Source organism: Marmota flaviventris, chromosome X (genome assembly GCF_047511675.1).
Source record: "Marmota flaviventris isolate mMarFla1 chromosome X, mMarFla1.hap1, whole genome shotgun sequence".
Taxonomy (NCBI): Eukaryota; Metazoa; Chordata; class Mammalia; order Rodentia; family Sciuridae; genus Marmota; species Marmota flaviventris.
The window spans coordinates 48,052,453-48,060,094 of NC_092518.1; the positions used below are offsets into that span (position 1 = coordinate 48,052,453).

Here is a 7,642-nt window from a genome sequence, read left to right on the forward strand (position 1 = left end):
AGACAAACTGTCCAGAAAACTGGACAAAAATTGTGAATAGCCATTTCAGAAAATAGCGGCCATATGGTTAATTAATATAGACTGCTTTAATCTGCCTCCTGTCACATTATTCTATCTTTTCCACAGCATACATCATCTTCTAATGAATTATATAATTCATTTAATTAATATGCTTACTGTTTCTCCTACTAGAATATAAGGCACTGAAAATGCATGGTTTTTCTCCCTTTATATTTATCAATGTATCCCAACTACTTAAGAAGAGTTCCCGAAATATAGTAGGTGCTCAATTAATATTTTTTGAATATGAATCTCATCAAGAATCAGGAAAATGAAAGATACAATTACATAATTTCCTAGACAGTGGATCAGCAACATGCATAATATTTGAAAATATATATTGATCAGTTAAACAAATAGAAGAGATCCTGTGTACTCTTGGAAGTTGAAGCTGGAGAGGATTTTGCCATTATCTAGTATATTTGAAGATGACCCCCTATTACTAGCAACCTTTTTCACATATTGTTGGAAGGACATTCTACACTCAAGAAAACAATAAAAAAAGATTAAAAATAAGAGAAAATAAAATAAAGGGAAGACATGTTTATTGCAATTTTAAGACTGAGGCTACTAAAACTCAAGTTTCCTTTCCTGCAATGTATGTGAATGTGTATGTTGTTGTCGTGTGACCATTATGCATCACACTGTGTGAAGCAGGGTCTAGGAATCTTAGGTAAAAATGCTAATATTCAGGCTGTTGCTGTTGCTATAATTAATAAGATGTTCTTTGTATATGAACAAAGATTTTTATTACTTCAGCTAGTACCTGGAAAAACTGATGTTTTACTTTATTAGCTTGTGAGTAGGATAAAATACTTTTTAATTTTTCTTTTTAGTTATATGTGACAGTAGAGTTTATTCTGATATATTTATACATACATGGAGTATATCTGATTCTAATTAGAATTCCAGTCTTGTGTATGTACATGCCATTGAGATTCACTAAGGTGTATTCATATATGAACATACAAAAGTTTCACCAGATTCATTCCAGTGTCTTTTCTGTTCCTATTCCCTTTCTCTTCACTTTATTTTCCTTTGTCTAATCCATCGAACTTCTATTCTCCACCTTTATTGTTGTGTGTTAGCATCTACAAATCAGAGAACATTTGACCTTTGGTTTTTTTGGGATTGGCTTATTTCACTTGGCATGACAATCTCCACATTCATCCATTTCCTGGAATATGTCACAAAGTCATTCTTTTTTTGTGGCTGAGTAATATTCCATCGTGTATATAAACTACATTTTCCTTATGATGGGCACCTAGGTTAGTCCCATAGCTTAACTTTTGTTAATTCGGCTGTTAGATGTGGCTGTGTGACTGTAGTATGCTGATTTTAAGTCCTTTGGGTATAAACCCAGGAGTGGGATAGCTGGGTGAAATGGTTGTTCCATTCCAAGTGTTCTGAGTAACCTCCATACTGCTTTCCATAGTGGTTGCAGCAATTTGCAGTCCTACTAACAATGAGAGTAACTTTTCGCCCCACATCCTCACCAACATTTATTGTTACTTTTATTCTTCATAATTTCTATTCTAACTGGAGTGAGATTAAATCTCAGTGTAGTTTTAATTCATACTTCTCTAAATTGCTAGATATAATGAATATTTTTAATATTTGTTGACCATTCATATTTCTTCTTTTGAGAAGTATCTGTTTAGTTCCTTTGCCCATTTATTGATTTAGTCATTTGCTTTTTGGTGTTAAGTATTTTGAGTTCTTTGTATATCCTGGAAATTAACACTCTCTCTGATGTGCAGGTGGTAAAGATTTTCTCCCATTCTGTAGGCTCTGCCTTCACACTCTTGTTTCCTTTGCTGTGAACAAGCTTTTTAGATTGACATGAACCCATTTATTGATTACTGATTTTACATTTTGTCCTTTAGGGGTCTTGTTGAGGTAGTTGTTTCCTAAGCTAACTATTCAATTAATAACATAGACTCAACAGACATATATAGAATATTTCATCCATCAATGACTGGATACACTTTCAGTCATTGAACATGGAACATTCTCTAAAATAGTATTCAATTTTGGACAAAAAGTCTGAAAGACTGGGACATTTGGGGTACATCTGACAAGGCTAAGGAACAGAACTGGAGCTAACCTCTCGGCAGGAGCAGGAAAAAAAAAACAGATCAAAAAAGATCTGTAACTGCTTAGAAAATCTTGGCTTGTGGAAACCCAGGACTGGAGGGGTAGTCCACCCTGGGTTGACTCAGAGGCTATTTGGCACAATAAACTGGTACATGAAAGTCATGATTTGCCAGCTGTGTATGGGGCCCAAGCTGGAAACACTTTAATACCTCCATGACCCTGCAGTCATACCAGGAACTTAGATCCATGAGTCTAGGGATGAAACCAATACATGAATCTGGCAGACACCAATCATGAGATGCAAACTGAACCTAGGAAAGCAGGAGAATCTCTGGCATAGAGAACTTCTGCCAAAGAGACAAATTTGTCTGGGGGTAATAGAGATCACAGAGACCAGAGAAAGTCTGATGCCCCATCCTCACCCTGTTCTCTTGAACCTGGCATCCGGTGTGGATTCAGCAGCAGGAAGAATCTGAATGGGGTGGAGTGACTGAGCTCAGTGCTCGGAAACAGTCCTTGAAAAGCCAAAAAATGGCAGTATCCCTGAACTATAGAACCTGTGAAGGACCAACTCCAGCTTCCTGTGGGTGGCGCTCTGGTAAGAGTAATGGGTCCTTTCTGAGAAGTGTGTCGATTCATTAACACCTGAAAGCTCTCCACATAATAAAACACCTGGGGCAATATCCCAGCCCCTGGGAGCTTCACTTGCAGAAATTTATCTCACAGAACCCAAAGGCAACAACAATACTCAGGAAGTCAGGTTGCAAGCATCTTCCACAGCTTTTCACACCATCCTGAGGAGAGAGGAAGCTGAGAAATGGAAAGGCAGTTTGACACAGACAGTGGGCAAAAACTCTCCTTGAATATTCTGTTATTTTTTGTTATTGTACTTTTTGTTTTGAATGTGTACTGATTGATACATGGTGGACACTTATACATTTGTACACATACATATTTGTTTTTGCTTTTTTAGTTTTAGCATTTCTTGAAGGTAGCTATTTTTTTTTTTTGCTCTGTTTTTTTGAGGGTTGGGTTTTTGATTAGTATATTTTGGATTGATTTTCTATTGTCTCTTTCACAACTCTGTGTTCCTTTGTTTCTATTTCCCTCTTTTCTTCCTAATAGCCAAACTTTATTGCTATCTCTCTCACTCTTTCTTTAATTCTTCTACTTCAGTTTTTTTTGTTCTCCCCCCTTACAAACATGTCCTACATAACCTCTGCATTTTCCCTACTTAATTCTTGAATATACAATCCCTTTTCTACTATACAATCTCTTCTTATTTTCCTCTTAAACAATGCTATTTTTAATTGAATATTTATACATATTCATATATCATTATTTTCTCTTATTTTTACCATTTTATTTGAAGGCAGTTATTTTTTATAGATCAATATTTTGAGGACTAAGATGTTTAATTAGTATATATTGATTTTGTTCTTATAATATTTTATTTACTTTTTATTTCTTTAAATTTTCTATTTTTTATTTTATTTTTTAAATTTGTATTTTACACATTTTTCCTCTCATTTATTGGTTTCCCTCAACTCTTTTCTCTTCCAATAGCCAATCTCTATTGTTCTCTCTTTTACACTTTCTATAATTTTTTACTTCTATTTCTGCTCCTCCTCCTTCAAAATCATCACATCCTCCATCACTTCTGTTCTATTCCTGATCACCACATAAAATAGTAAACCCTTTTGTAAACTTACTATTTTTACTTTGGGTAATAACTGATCATATAATTTCTGATTATTGTAACAATCAACATTGTACATTTCATTGCAAGAGCTATTAGGTTTAATGCTGTAAATTGTTTGCATTGGTTGTTATTATTATCTGTCTCCCCCTAAATGTGAGGTGTTGGAAACCTTCAGGGACACTATAATTCCACAAGGTAGAAATTTTACTGCCCCCAAACCAATGGTTAGATGGGTAGACACAAAAAACACAAAAAAGCCAGGGAGCAAATTGCCTAAATCAAAGCAAAATATATTAAGAAACAGAATCTATTGACCCCACTATGGAAGAAATGTCAGAGAAAGGGTTTAGAGTGTTCACAGTTAAATTGATCTGCAGGGTAAAGGATATGTAAAGAAGAAAATACAGGAAGTGAAAGATTACTTCAATAAAGAGAGATTCTGAAAAAAAAAAAACCCAGGAGTTTCTATTCTCATATCTGATAAAATTAATTTCAAGTCAAAATTAATTTGAAGAGACACAGAGAGTCATTTCATACTGCTTAAGGAAACTATAGATCAAAAAGACATAATAATCTTAAATATTTATGACTCAAATAATGGAGCATCTATATACATCAAACAAACTATTCACAATCTCAAGAATCAAATAGATCATAACACAATAATACTGGGAGAATTCAGTGAGCCTCTCTCACCACTTGATAGATGTTCAAAAAAATTAAATAAAGAAGCCATAGAACTAGCTAGGTGTGGTGGTGCATGCCTGTAATCTCAGCAGCTCATGAGGCTAAGAAAGGAGGATTGCATAGGGCAAAGCCAGCCTCAGCAACTTAACAAGGTCCTAAGTAACTCAGTGAGACCCTCCTCTAAATAAAATATAAAATGTGCTGGGGATGTGACTCAGTGGTTAAGCACTCCTGGGTTCAATCCCCGGTACAAAAACAAACAAACAAACAAAAATGCCATAGAGCTTAAAAATTCAATTAATAACATAGACTCAACAGACATATATAGAATGTTTCATCCATCAATGACTGGGTACACTTTTAGTCATTGAACATGGAACATTCTCTAAAATAGATGACATCTTAGTTCACAAATAACTCTTAGAAAACACACAAAAAATAGAGATAATACCTTGCATTCTCTCAGATCATAATGTAGTGAAATTAGAAATTAATTATAAAATAAAAACTATAAGTTATTCTAACACCTGAAGACTAAATAATAAACTATGGAATGACTAACTGAAGAAATCAGGGATGGAATTAAAAAAATACTTAGTGGTAATTGAGAACACTGATACACCACATGAAAATCTCTGGGAAACTATAAAGACAGTTCTAAGTTCATTGCATTAAGTTCGTTTATTAAAAGAATAGAAAATCACCAAATAAATAACTTCATGTTACATCTTAAAGCCCTAGAAAAAGAACAAACCAACACCAAAAGTAATTGAGGAGAGGAAATAATTAAAATCAGAGATAAAATTAATGAAATTGAAACAAAAAAATCAATATAACAAAAGTTGATTCTTTGGGGGGCAGAGGTTGTGGCTCAGTGATGGAGCACTTGCCTAGCATGTGTGAGGCACTGGATTCGATCCCAGCACCACATAATAATAAACAAATAAAGATATTATGTCCATCTATAACTAAAAAATATTTTTTAAAAAGTTGATTTTTTGAAAAAATAAATGAATTGATTGAGGCTGGGGTTGTGGCTCAGTGGTGGAGTGCTTGCCTAGCATGTGTGAGACACTGGGTTTGATTCTCAGCACCACATATAAATTAATAAATAAATAAAGGTCCATCAACAACTAAAAAATTTTTTGTTAAAAATAAATGAATTGATAAATCAAGCCAAGCTAATGAATAAAAAGAGAGCGAAAACTCAAATTAATAAAATTCATGATGAAAAAGAATATATCACCATGGAAACCACTGAAATATAGACGATAATCAGAAACCACTTTGAAAATCTATACTCCAATAAAATAGAAAATCTTGAAGACAAGCATAAATTTGTAGAGACATAAGACCTACCCAAATTGAATCAAGAGGACATAGAAAATTTAAACAGATCAATTTCAAGGAATGAAATTGAAGATGCCATCAGAAGCCTACCTACAAAGAAAAGCCCAGAACCAGATGGATTCTCAGATGAATTCTATGAGCCCTTCAAAAAAGAACTAACCCCAACGCTCCTGAAATGATTACATGAAATAGTAAAGGAGGAAACCCTTCCAAACTCATTCTATGAAGTTAGTATAACCTTGATACCAAAATCAAACAGAGACACATTAAGAAAAGAAAACTTCAGACCAACATTCCTGATGAATGTAAATGCAAAATTTCTCAATTGAATACTGGCAAAATGCATACAAAAGTATATTAATAAGGTAATCCACCATAATCAAGTGGGGTTTATTCCAGGGAAACAACGCTGGTTCAACATATGGCAATCAATAAACGTAATTCACCACATCATTTGACTTAAAGACAAGAATTACATGAGTATCTCAATATATGTGGAAAAAATATTTGACAAAAGTCAGCATATATTAATTCTCAAAACACCAGAAAGGGCTGCAGTTGCAGCTCAGTGGTGTAGCACTTGCCTCGCATGTGAGAGGTACTGGGTTTGATCCTCAGCACCACATAAAAATAAATAAACATTAAAAACACTAAAAAACTAGGTATAATAGGAACATACCCCAACATTTAAAATCTATATACACTGGTGGAAGCGATAGCTGAGTGGCGATGGCTGCTGATTGTGTTGTAAGGGGACGGAGTGGGGGAAGACGTTTGCTCTCCTGGAACAACCTATCTCTTTCCTTTCCTTCAATTAGCTGTGGCCCGGAGAGTCAGGGTGGTGGCTGCAGCAGCTGCAGTGACATGTCCAGCATGAATCCTGAATATGATTATTTATTCAAGTTACTTCTGATTGGCGATTCTGGGGTTGGAAAGTCTTGCCTTCTTCTTAGGTTTGCAGATGACACATATACAGAAAGCTACATCAGCACAATTGGTGTGGATTTCAAAATAAGAACTATAGAATCAGATGGGAAAACAATCAAGCTTCAAATACGGGACACAGCAGGCCAAGAAAGATTTCAAAAAATCACCTCCAGTTATTACAGAGGAACCCATGGCATTATAGTTGTGTATGATGTGACAGATCAGGAGTCCTTCAACAATGTTAAACAGTGGCTGCAGGAAATAGATCATTATGCCAGTGAAAATGTCAACAAGTTGTTGGTAGGGAACAAATGTGATCCGACCACAAAGAAAGTAGAAAGACTACACAACAGCAAAGGAATTTGCTGATTCCCTTGGAATCTAATTTTTGGAAACCAGTGCTAAGAACACAACGAATGTAGAACAGTCTTTCATGATGATGGAAGCTGATATTAAAAAGCCATTGGGCAACAGCTGGTGATGCAGAGAAGTCTAATGTTAAAATTCAGAGCACTCCAGTCAAGCAGTCAGGTGGAGGTTGCTGCTAAAATTTGCCTCCGTCCTTTTCTCACAGCAATGCATTTGCAATTTGAACCAAAGTGAAAAAACAAAATTGCCTGAATTGTACTGTATGTAGCTGCACACACAGATTCTTACTGTCTCCACAAAGGTCAGAGATTGTAAATGGTCAATACTGATTTTTTTTTAAAATTCCCTTGACTCAAGACAGCTAACTTCATTTTTAGAACTGTTTTAAACCTTTGTGTGCTGGTTTATAAAACAATGTGTGTAATCCCTGTTGCTTTCCTGATACCAGAC

At 34.9% G+C, this 7,642-nt stretch overlaps 1 pseudogene; it reads left to right on the forward strand.

Annotated features, from left to right (window-relative positions):
- The first annotated feature begins 6,760 nt into the window (after nt 1-6,760).
- LOC114083559 (ras-related protein Rab-1A pseudogene) lies at nt 6,761-7,412 on the forward strand (annotated as a pseudogene).
- The last annotated feature ends 230 nt before the right edge of the window (nt 7,413-7,642 follow it).